At 35.5% G+C, this 26,286-nt stretch overlaps 1 protein-coding gene across 2 annotated transcripts in view; it reads left to right on the top strand.

Annotated features, from left to right (window-relative positions):
- RERG (RAS like estrogen regulated growth inhibitor) overlaps positions 1–26,286 on the top strand; it is a 113,843-nt gene that overhangs the window by 74,697 nt on the left and 12,860 nt on the right. The window lies entirely within an intron of this gene.

The raw sequence follows: 26,286 nt of genomic DNA, 5'->3' as shown, positions 1-26,286 counted from the left end.
TTCTCTGGAGCCCACTCCAGTCAAGCTGTTATCCATACCACTCCATCGCCAGTGATTTCACACAGCTAAATCCACTTCTCAGTCCTCCTCTTACTTATGTGCAACATTTGAAACAACTGATCAATCTCTTCTCCATGAAAAACTATCTTTACATAGCTTCCAGGATTATAAGCTCTCCTAGTTTTCCTCCTACTTCACTTCCCCAGTCACCTTCACTGACTGTTACCTCATCAATCCAGCTGCTAAAAGTTGGAGGTGCCCCAGAGTTCAGGGTGCTCCTAGATCTTTACTGTCTTCAGGTGACCTCGTCCAGTGTTGTGTCTTTGAATACCATCTTTACACTGACATATATACAGATTTACATCTCTAGCCTGGATCTCCGCCCTCAACTCCAGACTCTGGCATCCCACTATCTCTTAATATCTCCATTGCATGTCTAAAAGTTATCACGAACTTATCTTGTTCAAAACTGACTCCTGATCTTTCCTCTAAAATCTTCTCTACCTACAGTCTTTCCTCATCTCAGGAAATGCCACTTCATCTTTCCAATTTCTTAGGCCATAAACCTTGGAGTCATCCTTCACCCCTCTTTTCCTCTCACATTCCACAGCCAGTCCAAAAGCAAATCTATTTGCCACCACCTCCACTGCTCCTCCCTGGTCTGAGCTGCTATGATCTCCGTTACCACAATAACCTCATAGTTGCTCTCCTTACTTCTTCCTTTGCCTTACACCTGTTAGTCCATTATCCACAGAGCGATCAGATCACATAGCTCCTTTTCTAATAATGGTCTGATGTTTCTCTGCCTCGAATCAACATTCTTACACTCACATACATGACTGCATGACCTCCTCCCCACCCTTCACTTCACTTTGCTCCTCTCCTTCCACTCTTCTCTTTGTTCTCTCTACTCTAGCCACATTGGCTGCCTCCTGTTGCTTAAACATGCCAAGAGCATTTCTGCCTCAGGGCCTGTGTACTTGCTCTTCCTTCCGCCTGAAATATTCTTTCCCCAGATATTTAGATGGCTCAGTCCATTACCCACTTTGGGTCTCTGTCAAGATGACATCTTATGAGTGAAGCCTTCCTTAATCACTCTCTTTAAAAGAGAACACAATTCCAACTCCTGCATTCCTCTTTCTTTTCTCTGCTTTACTTTGCTCCATAGCACTTATCACTACATAATACACTACTTGTATTTTATTTAATATCTGTCTTTCTGTACCGGAATCTGAGGACAATAAAGCTTGAAGGATGAGTTTCTTTATCTCTCTAAGTTCTAAAGGAACATGGCACATTATAATTGCTCAATACATGTTAAATGAATGAATGAACAAACTCAGGGGCAGTCCTTTTATTCAGCAACCAGCTCAGTGCCGTGCATATGTTATTAGTAATGATTTTTTGCATGCATGAATGAAATGAGTTAAACCTATGAGCGTTTGTCTTGAACTTAAAACTCATAGGGAAAAAATTTTTTCGTTTATCTTTTCTATAGTTTTTGTCTTTGTTATGAGATTTTCTATGGAAGGAACCATTAATAACTGTTGAATTATTCGTTAGTGGTGTCAAGAATAGCCTGATACTTATATAGGGTAAATGCATTGGTAATAGCTACCTACATGACCTACCACTGTAATGTACCGTCCCCCCCCCATCCCCAGCAGAGCTTTAGACAGCAGGTACTAAAGAAGATCATTGAGCAAAATCTCTCAGATTCAAAATCAGAGTTCTATTCTTCCTGTATCCAAATGTGCTCCCCACTATGGTGCAGATTGCTTTTCTACCCCACACTACAAAGAATGGGTTTAGAATCACTAGAAGGGAGTTGGTTAAGTTGTGTGCTTTTGCCAATATATACCTCATTTTTTGGTGCCAGTTATTTCAAAATGAAAACACAATAGACGATTATATACTTTTAGAAAGTGTGTAGAAAGATATCCTGGTGAATTTTTAGGTGTTTTAACTTTATCTAATGAGAAGGACTGGAATTAAATTTTTTATTTCTTCTCTCCTATCCTTCCTCTCTTCTCTGCCCCTGGAGACTCAAATATTATTATTATCCAGAAAAAAATGCTGGAAAACCAAAATAAAAAAGAGACCAATTAATAAATCACCACCAAATAATTCATAATTTACACTCAAATCACACCATTTGAGCCTTGTCAGCCATACATCCATATTAGGATCATGTATATAATAAATGAACATAACAGTTATTCAATCAGCTTTTAAAATTAATTTATTTCAGAGAAAAGGGAACAAAACAAATGAAGTATAGTGAAATCTTCTTATAAAATACTCTAGTGAACTACATGGAAACATTGTTCTGTGTCCATAAATTTCTAGCTGTTAGATCTTGATTTTGTCTGACAATTTACTCTAAGAGAAATTGCTAGCAAGAGAACATGCTTGTGTCATTTGTGTTGAAAAGAAAATAAGATTAGCAAAGTGAATCTGAAGTGTAACTTTCTAATTTGACTAAAGCAATGGCTCTGAAATTATTAAGGCTAAAAGATAACACATGTAAGTTTATGAATCTATGGAAAAATTTTAACACATTTTTATTCATTAATAGAGGATAATCAAGAGTTTGTGATTTTATAGATATATATGTACATATATATATTATATATATATATATTTACCAACTATATATTCTTGCACAATCTGTCAAGTTTGTGTATATAAGTAACTTGAAAAAGTTAGAAACAAACTAAATAAAACTAATGGTGAAGTTTAAATACTTGTCTGCTAAGTTCTGTTTCTAGCCCTTTGGTGGCAATGCAGGTCAGGGAAATCTGTCTGCATTGCACACTTAAAAAATGCTAGAAAAAAATCTCAGCATCATGGCAGACGGAGCTCTTCCCTTAGTCTCTCCCCATTAAGACACAATGAAAATGATATTCATAAACCAACAGAGGACATTCACACAACACAATAGACATCTGAGAGAGCTACACAGCCATACATCTGAAGGTGTGGGTGCTGGTCACCCCCAGGACCAAAGGAAGGAGGTAAGGAGATTGTCTCTCCCTCCCGAATGGCAGTGTATGGGACCTCCCGTGGCAGCCAGTGCATGACACTGAGGGAAAGTAAAAAGGCAGCCCTCCATGGGAATGCTTTTCCTCTCAGAGTTGCCTCCCAACCTATGGGAACACCCCACAGTGAGGCAGCTAAGCAATCAAGGGGGCATCCACATCAAGCCGAGCAGCCCAGGTGGGATGAGTACAGAGGGGGCCCATGCAGGATAGCAGATGTGAAAGAAAGCCCCCCTCCCCAGCCTGGTGCACCAGCTCAGCCAGTTGGCTGGAGCAGGGGATCTCAACCAGAGCACTTTTGTGTACATGTGTAAAGCAGCATCAGCCAGTGGGCAAAGGCATATAGGCCCTGTCGGCACAGCTTCCAACAGACAAGCACATCTGCCAGGGGTCACAGAGGGCTCAGAAAACACAGCTCCTGCCCTACTCCCCAAGTGATGGCAAGTGAAATCTGTGACCAGATACTACTACTATGAAACAGCACAAATCCACCCCATCAAATAGGATGAGGAAGTATATTAACACTCCAGACCAAAAGGAAAATGACAAGTACCCAGAAATCAATCCTGAAGTCACAGGAATTTACAATCTAAATGACAGAGAATTCAAAATAGTTATCATAAACAAGCTCAACAAATTACAAGAAAACTTGGAAAGACAGTTTAATGATCTCAGGAATAAAATTAATGAACAGAGGGAATTCTTCACAGAAAAGATTGAAACTAGTAAAAAAAAATCAGAAATGTTGGGGATGAAAAACCCAATGAATGAGATAAAGAAAAATCTGGAGTCCTTAAAAAAGAGAGCTGATATTATGGAGGACAGAATCAGAAATTTAGAGGACAGAAATATAGAAATGCTGCAGATGGAGGAGAGAGAACTAAGACTAAAAAGAAATGAAGAAATTCTCCAAGAAATATCTGACTCAATTAGGAATGCAAGAGGAGGATTATACATATTCCAGAGGGAGAAGAGATGGAGAAAGAGCGAAGAGCTTTTTCAAAGAAATAATAGCTGAGAACTTCCCAAACCTGAGGAAGGAGCTGGAATTACATGTAACCAAGCTAACAGAACTGTTAATTACCTCAATGTAAAAAGACCTCCAAGGCATATATTAGTAAAACTGGCAAAAATCAATGGCAAAGAAAAAATATTAAAAGCAGCAATGCAGAAGAAAATAAACTACAGGGGCTGGCCCAGTGGCATAGTGGTTACAGTTTGCATGCAGTGCTTTGACTGCCTGGGGTTTGTGGGTTCAAATCCCGTGTGCAGACTTGCACACCTCTTGTCAAGCTGTGCTGTGGATGCATCCCACATATAAAGTCAAGGAAGATTGGCATGGATGTTAGCTCAAGGACAATCTTCCTCAAGTGAAAAAAGGAAGATTGGGAACAGATCTTATCTCAGGGTCAATCTTCCTCACCAAAAAAAAAGAAAAGAACATATAAAGGAACATATAGATCAGGCTTTCAGCAGATTTCTGAGCATAAACCTTAGAGGTTAGGAGAGAGTGGAATGATGTATTGGAAAGTCTGAAAGGTAAAATCTTTCAGCCATGAATATTCTATCCAGTGAAACTATCTTTCAGATATGATGGAGAAATGAAAACTTTCCCAGATAAGCAAAAGCTGACAGAGTTCATTGCCACAAGAAATCCCCTACAAAAAAAATGTCAAGAAGGCCCTCATACCTGAAAAAAAAGAAAAGGAAGAAAGAGTTTACAAAGCCTAGAGCAAGGAGATAAACAGACAGAAAAATTCAGAAATATGCAGCTTTCTATCAGAACAGGTTAGCAAACACTTAATTATAAGATTAAAGATAAAGGGAAGGATAGCATCAAAAAATAGCTCTAATCACAAACTCACAACACAAAAGGGAATAAGTTTTGACAATAATAACTTAGGGAAGAGGAAAGGGCTGGAACCTACTCAGAGTAAAGAAATAAGAGGTTATCAGAAAATGCCCTATCTCCTCTACAAGAACATTTATACAAACCTCACAGTAACAACTAAACAAAAAATCAAAACAGAGACACAAATGATAAATATCGAAAAAACCATCATAGAGAAACAGCAAACTGAATGAGCAGTTAGAAATACACAGGATAAGAAACAAGGGAAATACAGACTAACTGGAAAACAAGTGATAAAACGGCAGTATTAAGCCCTCATGTATCAATAATCACTCTAAATGTAAGTGGATTGAATTCTCCAATCAAAAGACATAGAGTGGCTGCATGCATTAAAAAAATGACTCAACTATATGCTGCCTCCGAGAAACATATCTCAGCTCTAAAGACAAACACAGGCTCAGAATGAAGGGATGAAAGATGATACTCCAAGCAAATGACAAACAAAGGGAAGTAGGTATTGCCATACTTATATCAGACAAAGTAGACTTCAAGAGAAAAAAGGCAATGAGAGACAAAGAGGGGCAGTATATAATGATAAAAAGGACATTCCCCAGATAGGACATAACATTTATGAATAACACAGGAGCACCAAAGTATATAAAGCAACTATTAACAAACTTAAAAGAAGAAATTAATAGTGACACAATTATAATAGGGGATCTCAGTACCCCTCTTACATCAATGGATAGTTCATCCAGACAGAAAGTCAACAAGGAAATAATGGAATTAAATGAAAAACTAGAGCAGATGGACTTAATGGATATATATAGAACACTATATCCAAAATAGCAGAATACACATTCTTCTCAAGTGAACATGGAACATTCTCAAAGATAGACCATATGTTGGGAAACAAGCCAGGCATAAATAAATTTAAGAAGATTGAAAGCATATCAAGCATTTTTTCTGACCATAATGCTATGAAACTAGAAATCAACTACAAGAAAAAAGGTGGAAAAGTGACAAATATGTGGAGACTAAATAACATGCTACTGAACAACAGTGGATCAATGAAGAAATTAAAGAAGAAATCAAAAAATATCTGAAGACAAATGAAAATGAAAATACACCATACCAACTCATCTGGGATGCAGCAAAAGCAGTCCTAAGAGGGAAATTCATAGCAATAAAGGCCCACCTTAAGAAACAAGAAAACTCTCAGATAAATAACCTTAAACTACACCTAAAAGATGTAGAAAAAGAAGAACAAACAAAGCCCCAAGTCAGCAGAAGGAGGGAAATAATAAAAATTAGAGCAGAAATAAATGGAATGGAAACCAAAAATACAGTAGAAAGGATCAATGAAACTAAGATCTGATTCTTTGTGAAGATAAACAAAATTGACTAACTCTTAGCCAGACTCACTAAGAAAAAAAGAGAGAAATCTCAAACAAATAAAATTAGAAATGAAAGAGGAAAAAGTAGAATGGATACCACAGAAATACAAAGGATTATAAGAGAACAGTATCAAAAACTATATACCAACAAATTGGACATCTAGAAGAAATGGATAAATTCTTAGACTTGTACAACATCCAAAAACAGAATCAAAAAGAACTAGAGAATCTAAATAGACCAATCACAAGTAAAGAGATTGAAATAGTAATCACAAACCTCCCAAAAAATAAAAGCTCAGGACCAGATGGCTTCTCAGGAGAATTCTACCCAACATGTAAAGAATGTTTAATACCTATCCTTCTCAAACTATATTCCAAAAAGTTGTAGAAGATGAAACACTTCCTAACTCATTCTATGAGGCCAACATCACCCTAATCCCCAAGCCAGACAAGGACAACACAAAGAAGGAAAATTATGGCCAATCTCACTGATGAGCATAGATACAAAAATCTTCAAATAAATATTGGCAAACCAAATACACCAATACATTGAAAGGATCATACATCATGATCAAGTGGGATTTATACCAGGGATGCAGGGGTGGTTCAGCATCTACAAATCAATCAATGTGATACACCAAATTAACAAAATGAGGAAAAGTGAAAAATGTAAAAACCCACATAGTCATCTCAATAGATGCAGAGAAAGCATTTTACAAGATCCAATATCCATTCGTGACAAAAACTCTTAGTAAAATGGGTATAAAAGGAAAGTATCTCAACATAATAAAGGCTATATATGAGAAACCAACAGCCATCATCATACTCACCAGGGAAGAACTGAAAGCCATTCCTCAGAGAATAGAAACAAGAGGAGGGTGCCCACTCTCCCCGCTCTTATTCAGCATAGTACTGGAGGTTTTGGCCAGAACAATTAGGCAAGAAAAAGAAACAAAAAGAATCCAAATTGGCAAGGAAGAAGTGAAACTCTCACTGTTCGCATATAACTTGATTTTATACATAGAAAACCCTGAAGAATCCATTGGAAAACTACTAGAAATAATCAACAACTACCGCAAAGTTGCAGAGTACAAAATCAACTTAAAAAATCAGTTGCATTTCTACACTCTAATAATGAACTAACAGAAAGAGAACTCAGGTACAATTGATTTACAATTGCAACAAAAAGAGTAAAATATCTAGGAATAAACTTAATCAAGGAGGTGAAAGACCTATGCAATGAAAACTGTAAGAGATTATTGAAAAAAAATCAATGATGACATAAAGAATTGGAAAGATATTTCATGCACATGGATTGGAAGAATAAACATAGTTAAAATGTCCATATTACCTAAAGAAATCTACAGATTCAGTGCAATCCCAATCAGAATTCCAATGACATTTCTTCATGGAAATAGATCAAAGAATCCTAAAATTCATATGGGGCAATAAAAGACCCCAAATAGCTAAAGCAATCCTGATAAAAAAGAACAAAGCTGGAGGCATCACGATCCCTGACTTCAAAGTGTACTACAATGCTGTAGTAATCAAAACAGCATGGTACTGGTACAAAAACAGACACACAGATCAATGGAATTGAATTGAAAGTCCAGAAATGAAACCACACATCTGTGGACAGCTAATCTTTGTCAAAGGAGCTGAGAACATACAATGAAGAAAGGAAAGTCTCTTCAATAAATCGTGTTAAGAAACCTGGATAGCTACATAGAAAGGAATAAAATAGACCATTATCTTTCACCATACACAAAGTAACTTAAAAGGGATTAAAAACTTGAAGACAAGACGTGAAACCATAAAACTCCTAGAAGAAAATTTAGGCAGTATGCTCTTTGACATCAGTCTTAGAAGGATCTTTTTGAATACCATGTCTACTCAGGCAAAGGAAACAAAAGAAAAAATAAACAAATGGGACTTCATTAGACAAAGAACTTCTGCAAGTCAAAGGAAACCAGGAGCAAAATGAAAAGACAACCCACAAACTGGGAGAAAATATTTGTAAATCGTATATCCAACAAGGCATTTATTTCCAAAATATTTAAAGAACACATACAACTCAACAACAGAAAAACTAACAACCCGATCAAAAAATGGGCAGAGGATATGAACAGACATTTTTCCAAAGAAGATATATAGATGGCCAATAGGCACATGAAAAGATGTTCAACATCACTAATCATTAGGGAAATGGAAATCAAAACTACAATGAGATATCATCTTACACTCGTCAGATGGCTGTAATTACTAAGACAAAAAATAAGTAATGTTAGAAAGGATGTGGAGAAAAGGGAACCCACTGCTGGTGGGAATGCAAACTGGTGCAGTCACTATGGAAAACAGTATGGAGATTTCTCAAAAAATTAAAAACAGAAATACCATATGACCCAGCTATCCCACTACTGGATATCTATCCAAAGAACTTGAAATCAACAATTCAAAGAGACTTGTGCACCCCTATGTTCATTGCTGTATTATTCACGATAGCTAAGATGTGGAAGCAACTCAAGTGTCCATCAACTGATAAAGGGATAAAGAAGATGTGGTATGTATATGCAATGGAATACTACTCAGCCCTAAAAAGGGACAAAATCATCCCATTTGCCCCAACATGGATGCCCCTGGAGGGTATCGTGTTCAGTGAAATAAGCCAGATAGAGAAAGACAAACACCTTATGATTTCACTCATATGTGTAAAATAAACAAACACGTGGACAAAGAGAACAGATTAGTAGTTACCAGAGAGGAAGGGCATTGGGGGGTGGGGCATAAGGGGTAAAGGGGTACATATATATGATGACTGACAAATAATAATATACAACTGAAGCTTCACAAGTTATAAACTATTATGACCTCAATAAAATAAAGTTAAATTAAAATGATGTATTATATATAATACATGGCTGAGTTGAAAGAAGAATGAGAGAATATTGAGGAGGCAGAAATAACAGAGTGAGGGAGTTCTGGAACCTACTTGTCTTGTAAAAAAGCTGGACAACCTTCCAATTTCAGCCCTGAAATGTAAATAGCTTCTAAATCATCAGTCCTATCCTTGCTGCTAGAAAAAGGTGAACAAACAAAAATCATTACTTTTCTTGGACCAGTCAAAAAATTGAAGTTTCTGGGCAATCCATCATATCCTGAAATCTGGTGAGAATAGAGAATACAGAAAATCATAGCCAAGATTAGCTTACCTAGACAGAAGCTAATGGAACTGTGAACTGATTGAAAAAGGAGACAACGTGCAAGAATACATAGGTAATGTAAGCAGAGAGATGGGAACTTTATGAAAGAATCAAAAGGATATGCTAGGAATTAAAAACATTGTAGCAGAAATGAAGAATGCTTTTGATGAGCTCATCTATATACTGAACACAGCTAAGGAAAGAATCAGCAAGCTTTAAAATATGTCAATAGAAACTTCCCAAACTGAAATGTGAACAGAAAAAAGAATTAAAAATAAAAACATAGGGGGCTGGCCCCATGGTCTGGTGGTTTAGTTCAGTGCACTCTGCTTTGGCAGCCTGAGTTCAGGTCCCAGGTGTGGACCACACCACTTGTCAGTGGTCATGTTGTGGCAGCAACCCACATACAAAATAGAGGAAGATTGGCAACAGATGTTAGCTCAGGGCTCATCTTCATCAAGCAAAAAGAGGAAGATTGGGTACAGATATTAGTTCAGGGTGAATATTCCTAAGCAAAAAAAGAAAAAAATGAAAACATAAAAAGAAATAAAAACACAGAATGTCCAAGAAATGTGGGATAGTTCCAAAAGATATAAAATGCACGTGGTTGTAATGCCATAAGGAAAAGAAAGAGAATGGAGTAGAAGAAACATTTGAGATAATAATGACTAAGATTATTCCAGAACTAATGACAGACAACAAAACCATAGTTCCAAAAAGCTCAGAGAACACTGACCATGATTAATACCAAAAGATCTACACATAGGTGTATCGTCTTCAAAGTGCAAAAAACCAGACAAAGAATATCTTGGGTGTGTGGTTTGGTCATCTTACCTATAGAGGAACAAGGATAAGAATTATACAGTGGACTTCTCATCAGCAACCAACCAAAAAGAGAGTGTAGGGAAATATTTAAAGTGTTGAAAGAAAAAATCACCAACCTAGAATTTTATATCAGTGAAATTATCCTTCAAAAAAGATTTTCTCAAAGAAAAACTGACAGAATTCATCACTAGCAGAACTGCCCTGCTAGAAATGTTCAAAGCAGTTTTTCATGAAGAAAAAAAATGATATAGGTCAGAAACTCAGATTTACTTAAAAAAAGTAAAGACATTAGGAGCCATCCCAGTGGCATAGCAGCTAAGTTCACACACTCCGCTTCAGCGGCCCGGGGTTTGCCAGTCTGGATCCCAGGCATGGACCTACATACCACCTACCAAGCCATGCTGTGGTGGCAACCCACATATAAAATAGAGGAGGATGGGCACAGATGTTAGCTCAGGGCTAATCTTCCTCAGCAAAAAGTTGAGGTTGGGCAGTGGAAGTAATCTCAGGGCTGAGCTTACTCAAAGAAAAAGTAAATAAAACCATTAGAGAAGGAATAAATGAAAGTAAAGTACATTTTTTTCTGTTGGTTATTCTTAATTGATCTAATAGATAACTATTGTTTAAAGTAATAATATTAACCATGTATTGGGTGATTATGCCATATAGTTAAGTGAAATGAATGACAATAATGTTATAAAAGATTGGAGAGAGGAATTGGGAATATCCTATTATAAAGTAACTTGCACTAGCTGTGAAACAGTATAGTATTATTTTAAAGTGGACTTAGTTGTAAATTTATATCGCAAACTCTAGAACAATCACTAAAATTTTCTTAAAAAGAAGTGTAATTGATATGTTAAGAGAGGAGCAAAAATGAAGTAATATAAAATGCTCAATAACATCCAGAGAAGCCACAGAAAGAGGGAAGGAGAAAAAGGAAACAATAATTGTAACAGATAGAAAATTATTAGAAATATGGTAGATATTAATTCAACTATATCAATAATCACTTTAGATGTGAATATCTCCTACACCAGTTAAGAGAAATTATCAGAATGGATAAAAAGAACAAGAATCAATTATATGTTGTCTCCCAAAAAACCCCAACAACTTTAATGACACAGGTTAAAAGTAATATTAGCAAACCAAATCCAAACTAAATGTTGTATGTTTCCATACAACAATGTATAGAAATAATTATATACCACAACCAAGTGGGATTTATCCCAAGTATGCAAGGCTAGTTCAACATTCAAAAATCAATTAATGTATTCATTCTATCACATGAACAAGCAAGAGAAGAAAAATCACATATCCTAATAATAGATGCAAGTAAAAGCATTTGACAAAATCCAACATCCATTCATAATGAAAACTCTCAGCAAACTAAGAATAGAGACGAGCTTCCTCAATTTGATAAAAAATATCAACAAAAACCTACAGTTAACATTATAATTAGCAATAAGAAACTAGAAGTTTCCTTACTAAGATCAGGAACAAGGAAAGGATGACCCTTTAACCACTCCTTTTCAACATTGCACTGATGTCTGACCTAAGGCAGTAAGACAAAACAAGAAAATAAAAGTTATACAGATTAGAAATAAATGAATAAAACTGTCTTTGTTCACAATGGCATCATCACCTATGTAGAACATCCAGAAGAATAGATAAAAACACTCTGGACCTAATCAATAATTATAGCAAGGTTGCAGGATACAAGGTTGGTATACAAAAATCATTTGCTTTCCTATATATCAGCAATGAACAAGTGGAATTCGAAACTACAAACACAATAGCATTTTTACTAGCACCCAAAAAATGAAATAATGAGTATAAACTAAGAAAATATGTATAAGATGTATATAAGGAAAACTACAAAACTCTGCTAAAATAAATCACAGAACTAAATAAATTCCATGTTTATGGGTAGGAAGACTCAATGTTATCAAGATAACAGTTCTTCCCAACTTGGTGTATAGATTCAATGCAATCCCAATCCGAATCTCAGCAAGTTATTTTGTGGATATAGACAAACTGACCTAAAGTTTATATGGAGAGGCAAAAGACCCAGAATAGCCAACACAATATTGAAAGAGAAGAATGAAAGTGGAGGACTGAAGTACTTGACTTCGAGATTTACTATAAGCTACAGTAATCAAGACAGTGTGGTATTGGCAAAAGAACAGAGAAATAGATCAATGGAACAATGTAGAGAGGCCCAAAATAGACCCACATAAATAACGTCAACTATTTTTGACAAAGAAGCAAAAGCACTACAATGGAGCAAAGACAGTCTTTTCAACAAGTGGTGCTGAAACAACTGGACATCCACATGTAAAAAAGTGAATCTAGATATAGACCGTATACCCTTCATGAAAATTGTCAAAATAGATCATAGACCTAAATATAAAATACAAAATTATAAAACTAGAGGATAATATAGGAGAAAATCTAGGTGACCTTGCGTATGATAATGATTTTTTATATACAACACCAAAGGCAGGACCCATGAAAGAAATAATTGAGAAAGTGAACTTCTTCAAAATTAAAAACTTCTGCTCTATTGAAGACACTGTCAAGAGAATGAGAAGACAAGCCATAAAATAGGAGAAAATATTTTCAAAAGACATTTTGATAAAGGACTGCTATCCAAAATATGCAAAAAACACTTAAAACTCAAAAATAAGAAAACAAACAATCCAGTTTAAAAATGGGCAAAAGATCTGAACATATACTTCAAAGAGTATATGTAGATGATGCCAAGTAAGTATATAAAGAGATGCTACACATCATATATCATTATGGAATTAAAAATGAAAACAACGATGAGATACCATTACATGTCTATTAGAATGGCCAAATCAAAACACTGACAACATCAAGTGCTGACAAGGATGTGGAGCAACAGGAACCCTCATTCATTGCTAGTGGGAATAAAAAATCGCATAGCCACTTTGGAAGACAGTTGATGGTTTCTTAGAAAACTAAACCTACTCTTACAATACAACCCAGCAATCATGCTCCTTGGTATTTACCCATATGAGTTGAAAAGTTATGTCCATACAAAAGCTGGACATGGATGTTTATAGCAGCTTTACTAGTAATTGCCAAAACTTGTAAGCAATCAAGATGTCCTTAAGTACTGAATAGATAAATAAACTGTGATATATCCAGACAATGGAATATTATTCAGTACTGAAAAGAAATGATCCCTAAAGCCATTAAAAGACATGGTAGAACCTTAAATGCGTTTGCTAAGTGAAAAACGTCATCTGAGAAGGCTACATACTATGTATATGATTTGAACTATATGACCTTCTGGAAAAAGGCAAAACTGTGGAAACAGTAAAAAGAACAGTGGTTGCCAGGAGTTATGAGGGAAGGAGGGAGGAATAGGCAGAACACCTAAAATGACTCTAAAAAATAAAGTGTATTTTTAAAAAATGGGCAAAAGATCTAAACAGACACCTCACCAAAAAAGATATATGGACGGTAAATAATCATATGAATAGATTCCCAACATCATATGTCATTAAAAAATTATAAGAAAACAATGAGATAATACACACCTAGTAGAATAGCAAACAAATAAAAAAAAATCAAAACAAAATTGAGAGTACTAAATTCTGACAAGGATACAGAGCCACAGAAACTCTCATTCATTAATGGTGGAAATGCAAAAAGGTACAGTCAATTTGGAAAACAGTTTTGCAGTTTCTTATAAAGCTAAACATAATCTTACTATAATCCAGCAATTGTGCTCCTAAATATTTACCCAATCTATCTGATAACTTAAGTCTACATAAATACCTTCATGCAAATGTTTGTAGCTAAAACATAATTGCCAAAAATTGGAAGCATCCAAAATGTTCTTCAATTGGTGACTGGATAAACAACCTGTGGTATATCCATACAATGGAATATTCAGCAATAAATAGAAATAAGGTCTCAAACCAAGACATAACATGGAAGAACCTTAAATCCATACTGCTAAGTGAAAGAAGTCAGGCTGAAAAGGCCACATAATGTATAATTCCAGTTATGACTTGACACATTTACTGGAGGATAGGAGTGAAGGAACAGCCATTCTATCTTTTTGGGCTTTCTTCCTTCAGTAGTACTGGAATAGCTCCTTAATTATTCCTCCTGTCTCCAGCCTTCCCTGCTTCCCCCTAATTCATCTTGGCACTGAAATAGAAGTGACCTTTATAAAACGAAAAGATGGTCATGTCATCTTTGTGTTTAAAATACTTTAATGGCTTCCTGTCATCTTAAGCATAATTAGAAATTTCTTAGCTTGGCTTATAAGCTCTTTATAATGTGGGTCCTTTTCCAGCCCAATTTCCCACAACTTCTCTCACTTAACACTCTTATTTTGCCAGACTCTAGTTCTCCATACACACTGTGACCTTTAAAGTCTCCATTGTTTTTAAATATAAAAGATGGCTAAACATAGCAGTAGGAGTGATGATGGGGCCGCAAATGGAGAAGCTCTATTTCTAGAGGTAACCTCCCTGGACTAGAGTCATAGCTACAGCCTGTTAAATCTGTATGTGCCCATATAGTCAGGAAGCAAAAGGAGTCTGGAGCAGAGGGCATGCATGAGGAGAGTAACTTGTAAGATTCTTGGCTGTTTATAAAAGAATGCATTCAATGGGGCAATACAAGATATTCCTCTGCTTCTCTGGGATACTCAGTCACTCTGAATCACTTTTATGCTCCAACAAAGTCCAAGTGTTTCCAGTTTCCAATTTCCTATTTGCTCTAGTAATATAAGCATAGGAAAAAAAATCAGATGTCAACACCATATGTATTTCCTCTCCTAGAAAAAGAAGTACAAATTAAAAATCCAAATTTTATACCCAAATCCTTGAAAATTTAAAAACATATTTAGTACAATACAGATAATTATATTTAAAGATGATGCCTTGGTATGAAATATTATTTTTAATAAAAATAATAAATTATAAATTATTAAATTTAAAACTTGTTTAGGAAATTTAGTAATTTATCTCTTAAGCATCACTCATAATTAAAGTGAATAATTTCCAATTTATATAGAAGTGGTTTCAGTTTTTAGGCACAGAACCATAGCTTTTGATGTATTAATCTTAAAAATGCAAACAAAAATGCAAAATTAAATCAATTGATTACATATTCCAAGTTTAATTCTTCTTGTTTCTACTTTCAATTTAAATTCAGGAAGAATTTATTGTTATTCAATCATACAAGTTAATTTTTTAGTCTAACCTCTACTCTCTATCAGACATGTTAGGAAATACAAGTCATGCTTCCACCATTTTCCCCATTCTCATTTGTCACCCTAAAATCCAGTTGTCCGTTTCAAATTAACCCTTACCTTACCAACTTTCAAGACTTGGAATGCACTGAAGCTAGGCTGGGTTTTCAGAGATGAAAGAGTTTTCCTAATAATTCTTAGAGATTACACCATTTATCCTGAAGAAATTCTTTGTGCAGATAACTTACATTTACTCTGTAACTCTTTCTCAGAGTTTTTTGTCATAATGCAGAACAAGTCAAAATTTTAAGGCCCAAACAAACGCAATAATTTAAAAGCAATCCCTTGACCTCCACCTGGAACTAATTTACTTCTCATTTTAAGTTCTGGTATTATAAAGCCTTCACTTTTATATTGCATTAATTTTAAATCTCCATTAAATTGCTCAATTTCTATGTTTTTGTAGGGCTTAAGGGTTTTTTATGTTAGTTTGTGTGGCCCTTTCATAGGGAGTAGAGCAAGGGGGGAGGTGTTGTAGGAGTTGGGGTATGGAGCTGCTTCAGAAACTACAACTTTATGAACAAATTTCTGTCCCCTGGTTTGATATGTTCACTTTTTTAGTTCAGCTAAAAATTTTGAGGAATTGAGTTGAGGGAGAATATAGGAAGCAAGAAAGTTCACATGAGATGAGGCTGAAAATAAAATTCTGTGCTAAGTCCTCTTCTCTTACTTTAAACTGTCTACCTGAGACATCTTTATCACATCTATTGCATTTACCAGTCACCAGAAAGTGTCACTCTGACAATGATCACTCCTTCCAGCTTCAGGCTGTGGTGTCAGCTGCCTATGGGGCAGTGCTTAGCAGTGCCTGTGGCATGATAGATGTTTAACAAATATATGTTGAATCTATAATGGATGGATGAATGGAAGGATAGAGGACAGATGGATAGATGGATAGATGGATGGATGGATAGATGGATAGATGGTACTTCTCTACCTGGATGTTTTTATTAATGTCTCATGTTCATCATGTTCAAGTCCAGCCTCACTTGCTCATAACTCATTTCCCCATTATATTCTACCTCAGAGAATAATGCTACCCCAAGACTTTTATTCCATATAGACTAATCCCTCTCCCTCACTCTATCTAATCAATGAACAATTTCTATAGATAACCAGATCAAACTGAGTCATCCCCCTACTCGGAACTGCTCTGTGCCCATAGGCTTCAGAGTCTAAAATCCATGCTCCTCAATGTGACATATAAGCCCCTTCCTAGTATGGGCTCCAGAGAACCTCACAACCTACACCTGACATAGCTCCTCCCACGCACCACTCAACCTACCCTGAACCACATGTGATTCCCAACTGAACCAGGCTCTTCCATGTCTTCCATGCCCTTGAACATGATGCTCTTTTCTTGGAATGCTCCTCCTAAATTAGCAAGCTTCAACTCATCCAAGACTCAGGTCTCAGTTCAGCTCTAGTATGAAGTCATTTCTAATATCTTGCTTAAGGAATCCTCTCAGTCTTGCTTTCTTTGGTGCCTAGCACAATGCTCAATAAATATTTATTGATTAAATGAATGTGTGTGAAACTCATTTGTGTGGGGAGGAGAGAAAGAGAGAACCAAATGGATAAGCATTTAAAACTTATTAAATTTAGTTATCAGTAAATCTATCTGAATCTGATTTCTCTGCACACATCTTTGTTCTGAGCCCCTCTCCTTAAGATCTGACATTTCAAATCATACAGTTTGCTGGGGGTTGGGGGGTGACGTCTCATTTCCAGTCCAGGCTATTTCTATCCCCTTTCTTTCCAGCTCCTCAGTTCAGAAAGGGCTTTTAGCCCTCTTCGAGTGGGAGTCCTGAGATTCCAAACTGGCACATTCTTGGTTTCAGTAATCACAGCTGTTAAGCCAAAACTTTAAAGAGCTGTCCTGGCACCCACACGACCTACTAAAGCAGGGCTCAGGGCTGAGATCTCCATAATTCACTCTTTGATTTGAGGCACAATGGCCCATGCTCCTTGGAGGAGGCTAGAGTAGTCACAGAAGGAAAGCACTGCTAAAAGGCAGAACATGAACGTGGGGGTTGATGGTTGAGGAAAGACCCAGGAATAAGGTACGCAGGACAAGCAGTGTTAGACCAGGTGTGGGAGGATAGGGAAATTTGGAGGCTGCATTTGACAGGAGGATAATAGAGGTCCAGGAAAGGGAAAGAAGAAGATATTATATTATGTTTATATATTTCCTCATATTTTATATTACAATATTCTATTTTAGGTAAACTGTCTGGTTTGCTGTCTCTAAGATGAAACAGAAGCAATCATAAGATTGACAGTTTATACCTCTTGCTCTGATTTTTGTCTATTACATTTTCTCTTCCAGAAAACAAGTTTTTCTGCCTCTGAGGTACTAACGTCAGTTAGACTCACCTCAGTCCAGCCTTCCTTCTTTTGCGCAGGCATCATAACAGAACTTATGTTGGATAATATCCTAAATTATCTGCATATCTTTTTATTTTTTCCAGAACATGCAAAGGTTCAAACTCTCAACTCCTCAAGAATAGGAACTGTATCTTATTTTCTTTGCTGTCTTCCTCATTGCCTAAAATGGTTCCCGACGTTCTATTTTTTTGTTGTTTGAAGGAAATGGTTGCTTATCACGTACTACTTTATGTCTGCATCATTATATACTTGTTTTCCTCCTTGGCTGCATTCTTAAAGACCTTTTCAAGAGAAAAACAAAAATCTTATTTATATCAAAGTTTCCTTCTTGCTTCTTGAAATTCATATTCTCTTTCTGTGTTGCCATGGTTTCTGGTCATGGATATTCCCTCCACTAGGGATGAAGAAATCTAGTCATGAGCAAAAAATGCACTTTTCAAAATGTGCCTCTCTGTAAGATGTATGCTCATGTGGAAAAGAATTTCAACCATTCAGAGTTAAATTGTATTCATGGAAATGTTAAAATATAGTGGTAAGTATTAAATATTGGAAAAAGCATCAGTTTGAAATAAACATACCTGGGTTCAATCTCAGTTCTGTCACTTACCTGCTCTGTAAAATAGACAAGTTTATTTTCTTTTCAGTTTAAATTTCTTACATGTAAAATAGGAACATTTATTCCTACTTTTAAGAGTGTTTATCAGAACCAAGCTTGTAGTAAGTATTCAGTACACTCCCTTTTTGATATTTAGCATTCTAGAAGTCACATTAGTGTTTTTATTTAAAACATGACTAAAACCTACCCAATGGTATTTCTAAGAATATTTACACTTTAATCCAATGGCTAATATGATTACTAAATTGCATGAAATAAGTTTATTCAGCAATAAACTATCTCCACAGATCTAGGGTACGATTCCCTCTATATTTGTCAGTATGCTCATTTTTACTTCTCTGAAACTTTTTGACCACTGAAGGGTTAGAGTTAAACTTAGGGTTGATAGTAATGTGAGGTCAGAGGTAGTAGTTCCCCTCGGGCCTAAGAGAAATGGCGTGGTGTGTCCTTCCCTACACAGTCCATCCGGTTTGCAATGTAGGTTGACCCATCAGGTTTTCAGTGGACATATGAACTAGGCATTGACTCTGAGAAGTGGTGATAACATATTCAATGGAAGTTCCACTTTAAAGGACATATTTTTCAAATAATAAAAATACACTAGAGTACAGAGCTGAGTATGATAGTAATATGGAAGCCAAGTAATTTATCCAAATTTTAATTGCTTCCTCATTCATTACTCAAATATTTATTGAGCATATATCATGTATCAGGGGGTATGCCAGCCTCTGGAGATAAAGAGGAAAAAGGCTTGATCTATGACCTCAGATCATTCACAGTTTGTAAGACATCGAGGAATATAAATGAACATTTACTAGGCAGTTGTACACGTTCTTTAATAGAGAAGATACAAATGACAATTTCATGTCACTCTGGGAGTAATTAATGGTTTGGGAAGGCAGAGAAGACTTTGAAGAGGAGATGATCCTTCACTAGTTACCACAGGTAGAAATGCTATCTGGAGAATAGTAACATTATCCATGAGTCTGTTGCATTCTAAATATGTCCTTCTTTTCTCCTTTCTTTGATTTAGTTTCATTCTGGGTTAATTCCATCCAACTTAATATACTAACTAGTTTTTAGCTTGTTTGGACTTTCAAGGGTGCGAAGTTAAAAAAGAAATCAGCCTGAAAATATTTATGGAGCACCCAAAATAAGAAGGATCTCTGCATTATATCTAAAATAATAATAAACCCTGAAAGAAAGCTTAAAGAAACATACAAGCAATTACATTAAGAAGATGAAGCAAAACTGTGTCATGAGGATGATTCCATTGTCTGTATATGGGTCGGTACACCACAGATTACAGAATGAAAGCAGCAGTGTTTGTGCTCTGCACTGAGACAATAAAAGAAGCTTATGAATATTCAGAAGCTTATGTCTAGAAAGTCAATTTTTTTCTAGAGACATTTCGGGCTTTATTTTCACCAGGGTTTCAGTTCTTTTCTTTTGTGATGAAAGCACTGTTGAGTAACTAGACAATATGTTTTCTTCAAAATGGACTCTATCTGTAAAATACGTACAACATTCTCCCCAAATTTTTCAAATTAAGAGTTAGTAACAATAGAAGAGTACACCGTAAGACTCTTAAGCTCTCTGGTGGCAAATTCCTCAGCTGTAAAAAGAGGGGATTCCACGAAATGAGTCAGGTTCCTGGGGTTGGACAAGAGTGGGCACATATTTCAGAAAGAAATGTAAGTAATCTGAGCTTCAATTTCTTCATTGATGTATACACACACATATATATATGTATACGCATATGTTCCTTACTACAGGGCAGTGAGGAGTAAAGATATATATGTAAAGATCTGGCACAGTGCCTGACCTAATAGTGCACACTCCATAAATGAAGTTGGAAAACAATACTAACAATGTTGCATTATTTTTAAACCTTTTTCCCATTATAATTTTTATGATGTTGTTTTAAATTGATGTTGTGCTTAGTGAAGTGAGAAAAAAATTCCCAAGTGGTATTAAATTTGTCCTTCTCTTTTTTCATTATTTTTCAAATATGTACTATATTTATTGTGGTATTTTAACTATAGATCATTAAATTCAAACTGAAACCCATTTAGTGTTGATTTTGCCACTCATGTAGGCTTGCTGATACACACCATTGCACCATGCATTTTTCTGGCCAAGTAAAGACATTGTAGGTACATTGAAGGGGAAAGAGAGGAAGGGAGAGAGACTCTATCTCTTAGCTGTGTCCTGATTTTGAGAAGTTTCACACTTGAGATACTGTGTAAGTTTATTATAATATCTTCATTATAGTTTTTAAGCTTTAAAATTTCTATTAAACATTGAAAAATTTGTTGTAAAAGAAATAGGGAAAATAATTCAGATAACAAGTGTTGAATATACATACAACACAGAGTGGACTATAATTGTGCTAGTATTATCCACATTTGCCTTATTTGCCTTTAATAAATATTTTTCTTTGTTTTTAACAGAATGCTTAAAACCCTTTGTGACATAAATGTCATAAACTTAGTAAACTCTTGTGAAAGACCATTAAGAAATATTTCAAAGTTAACCTAGTCCTATCATTTTAAAGTAATTGTATATATTTTTATGACAGTCCTGCAGGCCAAATTAAAACCATGTAAATTACGTAATACATATTCACAATAACTTTTCATTATGATATGTATGCAGGAGGTAATAAGCTCCATGGAATCAAGGGTTTTCATTGAGTGTGTTACAGGCAAAATTCAAAAGGTTTTCATAATGTGCAGGTAAAGAATAGTGTTCCTTGAAGTACTCTTAATTGAAGCAGAAATTCTTTCCCTAGCCTAAAACATCTGACCTGTCCATTTGAAACACTTTTAGCTGGATTTTTCCAAAACAATCAATTGGCCACAGTTCTATTAGCACATGATCATTTTTCCATGATAAATGCTTATGATTGTATGCTACTGAGTTTTAGGATACATTTGTTACACAGCAATAGCTAACTAATACAGAAAAATAAGAAAAGTTTCACAAAGGAGGTTATATTTTAACTAGATTTTGAAGGATGATTAGGATTTTATTCGTTGGATAAGGACTTTCAAGGCAGCAGTAACAACATGATTAGAAGCACTAAGAGATGAACGTGCATGATGTTATTAATAGGATAGTCAGTCTGGTGGGCTGATGTAAGCATAAGGAGTGATTAAAACTGAGGTTGCAAAGGTATTTGAGGATCCTGGGGAAGCAAAGGAATGAACTCTGAGCTGCAGGGTGAAATTGCTATCCAGATATTATAGATGAAAAAGCCAAAATTTGAAAAGGAGAGGTGACTGGAAACTGCTTTAACTGATAGAGAATTCAGTACATGTCAGTGAAGAGATGAAAATTTCTTTCAGACAATAGGACTAGATTTTTATATTAAGGATAATTCTTTAAAAGACCTACAGAGATGAACAATAATCACAAATGTTTAGGGGGTCATATATGCTGAAGTATCTTACAAAACAATTGTATTAAATATACATTGTTAAGCACATTATTTCATGAATTGTATAAGTGAAAAACAATGACATAACAGGATTTTTTTAAGAATATGAACCTAAAAAGTAATATTCGAAAGCTCTGTCTGAATCTCTCCTGAGTATATCTCTTAATTTTTTTTAGAGTATAAGAATATCATGTATGATAATCATTTACCTTGAAAATTCATTTACCTTCATTTCTTTCTAAAAGTTGATTTATTGTACAGCTCATATCCAGTCAGTTTTCATGTGAAAATATTATTCTGATCGTTAAAGTTAGTACTTCTGATGTCTGCCTCATCTTAGTAATGATGTCAGGAATTATTTTGAATAACTAGCCCAGATGCATTAATCTTTGGAAATAGCCTGACTATTTTAATGTAGAAATTTTGCCTTTTAGCCTTTGCTTATAAATGGAATACTATCCTATTGAATTATTACATTGGTGTCACTTTAAATAATATTTCCTTGGATTAAATTCTACTTAGTGAATTTTCCATTTTGTTAGAAACCAATTTTCATTCATAATAATGAAATTCAGTGCTAGTAATATGAAAAATAAACCACATGTGATGAAGAATTATTCAAGTAGCTTATAAATTAGGCAAAATGAGGAGAATGTTCTTCTCTAGATTATCCATTAGACACGTTTGGCTTAGTTAGTGGAAAAGTTTGGGTTTTCAAGGCAATGAGAAGAAAATAAGATATTTCAGAATACAGAAGCTTAACTGTAACTAATCAAATATGTCAAACCTTAACACTTCTGGAAAAATAAAACCTTATATCAGACTCCTAGTGGAAGCAAAGGTGATCAATACCACCATTTTATTTCAAAAGACTCTTTTGCTCAGAATAGTTGGGATGAAAAGGACAGGGTATTCAAAATAAAATTAGATCAACTTTATAGGAACCATTTTAATAAACTACAGAAGTATAGTTTGCGTCAGGATCATAAAATAGTCATTCTAAGGCAATTCAGATTGTATAATTATATAATCTTTTAAGAAAAAGCTATAAAAGATGGCAAGGTTCTGTTGTGAATTCTCTTGAGTTAATTTTTCTGCTTATTCTCTACATGCCTGGGTATTATTTAACTGTAAAGAAGGGTGAGCTATGACATGGATTGATATATCTTTTTCGTCTATTCAGCAAGTATTTTTTAGTCTACAGTGTGCCAGACACTGTTCCAGACACTAGAAAACAGTGTTGGATAAAACAAATTACATGCTCTCATGGAATATACATGCTAAAGAAGGAGTCAAGTAACATAATAATAATAATGAGCATTTCAGTAGCTGTTATTGTTACTATTATTACTTGTAGTGGTGGTAGTAGTAGTAGTAGGTGATTTATGGAACACGTGACTAGGAGACTGGCAGGTGATGACCTCATCTCCTACTCCACCCACTCTTGCTCATTCTGCTTAGCTGCACTGGTCTGCTTAATGTTCCTTGAGCATGTTGAGCCAGCATTCCTACTTTAGGGCCTTCACACTGACTGTTCCTTCTTTCTGGAACACTATTTGTTCCAGATAGCTTCCCCCATCTCTTTCTTACATCACCTTCTCAATGGGGATTACCCTGGTCACCCCATCTTAACAACTCTCATGCCCTCATCTCTGAATGCTGAATCCCCCTTACCTTCCTCTGCTTCTTTTATCCCATAATACTTATCACCTCTAACATACTATGTAATTTATTTATTATTTTTATTTTTCATCTGTCTCCTCCTGGTGGAATATAAGCTCTGTAAGTTCAGAGATCTTTGTCTGAATTGTTTACGGGATTATTCCAAACACCTAGAATGCAACCTGGTACAGAGTAGGCGCTCAGTAAATATTTATTCAATGAGATGAGGTCAGGGAGCGTTTGAGAAAAAGATGCGACATAAGAGGGTTTACATTTTAGCAGAATCACTGGCTGAGGGTGGAGAGTAGTTTAAGGAGGTTCTGGGGATACAGATGAAGTAGAGACATCACTGAGGAAGTAACTGTATTATCATTAACAGGTGAAACCTTGTTATGAGAGGTAGTGGTGCAAGAGGTGAGAAGTGGTAAGATATATCACATATGAAAATTACATTCTATTATGAAGCTATAATAAAATTTGGGGCTAAATAATACTAATGAAGTTTTATAATTATGTCAGTGAATGGTGAATGTCACCTAAGCATCTCAGACATGATTTAAATAACAATAGAGCCTTTAGCAGGTATGACTTCCACAGATATAAAATTATTTTCATTCTTTAGACTAGAAATTTTAAATTAAAATATTATCAAAAAGTTAAAAATATAGAAAATTAATTTGTCTTTTCCCTGAAGAATCTATGAGAGAGAGAGATGAAAACACGTCTTCAAAGGATGAACATATGACATGTCAATTTTTAAAGCAGTTTTTGATGTTTTTTACTACATTTGAAGTAGATTGAATTCTTAAATTTATGATTCTATTGTTAAAATAACTGTCAAATAATGATGTGTGTCTCTTTAAAAAGTGAACATAAAGAAGTTGAGATTGATTTCTTTGATTAAGCCCAGCAACACTGCCCTGTTGGAAGGAGGGTAGCTGAAACTGAGCCAGTAACCCAGAAGTCAGCAGGAATCACTCATCAACAACAAACACCGTGTCTCAGACAGGCACAGGAACCATGTCTATAGTAATAGAATAGGTTCCTTATAAATGAACCCCAGAGGTAATTTACTCCAGTATTAGACAAAATTCTAACAAGCCTGTTCATATGGCTTATCAGTCTTTAGAATGAGAAAGGTAACAAAGTAGACATACAGATGCATAATAAAGGTAGTCTCAGTGACTGTGGCCAAAACAAAGCCCTGGTATTTGAGGGAAGAAGAAATTATATATGTGTGTATGAATACATGTATTCATACTAAAAATACTCAAAAGCCCTGGCATTCTAGAGTTGTTTTGACTCAACTACTCTGCAGCTTCTAAAAGTATTGCCACGTAACTGCACAGGGCACAAATCAAGGTTCTTAATGAAGATCCAAACATTTAAACATGATTCCGTTATGTTTAGTGTACATGGTTTTGAAAGGCAATGGAATGTCTAATACATTTTAGAAAGATTTCTTCGAGAAATGACTAAAGTTTAAATGGTCTTGGAATTGGAGTACTTCAAATTTTCCTTATGTAAAAAATTTCTTTAATAGGTCATTGCTTGAAGATGCCAGATAAATGAATTTTTCTAGGTTGTAAACTTTAGAGTTAAAACTATTTATTCTAACAAAAGATGAAACTCTTTGAATAATGCAGGCAATTATGTTTACTAATACTGCTGATTTAAAAATGGAAAAATATCTGTCTAGTGCTTACTACTTCTTGCATGCAACAAAAAGCCTTGATCTCAAGAGAGTGAACAGTGACAGACTGAAAATTGCAGATAAAACCACAAGTTCGCTCACTGTGGGAAGTATTATAGGGTCAGTGGCCTTGCTACTTTAGGCACTGCAAATATTTTGGCTGAAAGCCAGCCTCACACTCTGTAATTAGAAAGAACATTGCTACTTTCAGTCTCCAGCCAAGCCACATATGCTTGTGGTCTGTTTTATGAGGTTCTCATTGCAATTTGCACCGCGATCTCTCATACAAGATGCTACGGTAGGGGGTATATACCTCTGTTGATCCTAACAGAGGCAATGGACAAATGAGATAATGACAGTAACTTTCAACTAACTAGTCTTATTTTTTCAAGGAGTATCTTTAGACTACTACAGCCACAGCATTTCAGAAAAAATAGAAATACCCTAATAATAGATATTTTTAAACTATAAAATATGATAGACATTGATTCTTTAGTTAGATCCAGTGGGATCTCAGAAGGACCATCAAGGGTCTTCAGAGGGCTCATGAGTCAACTGAAATTATATGCCAAATTGTGTGTATATACATTCTCCCAGGGAAAGGATCCAAAGCTTTCATTCCATTTTTGAAGTGTCTGTGACACTACCAAAAAAACTTTTTTGAAGAGATTAAAAACCATTCTTTTAGGGGCCAGCCCCATGGCCGAGTAGTTAAGCTCGTGCACTCCACTTTGGCAGCTTGGGGTTCGGATCCTGGGCGTGGACCTAGCACTGTTCATCAGGCCATACTGAGGCGGCATCCCACATAGCAGAGCCAGAAGGACCTACAACTAGAATATACAACTGTGTAGTGGGGGGCTTCAGGGAG

The sequence above is a fragment of the Equus przewalskii genome, chromosome 5 (genome assembly GCF_037783145.1).
Source record: "Equus przewalskii isolate Varuska chromosome 5, EquPr2, whole genome shotgun sequence".
Taxonomy (NCBI): domain Eukaryota; kingdom Metazoa; phylum Chordata; class Mammalia; order Perissodactyla; family Equidae; genus Equus; species Equus przewalskii.
Note: the sequence above shows the minus strand (reverse complement) of the source record. Positions and strands in the feature narration are given on the sequence as shown.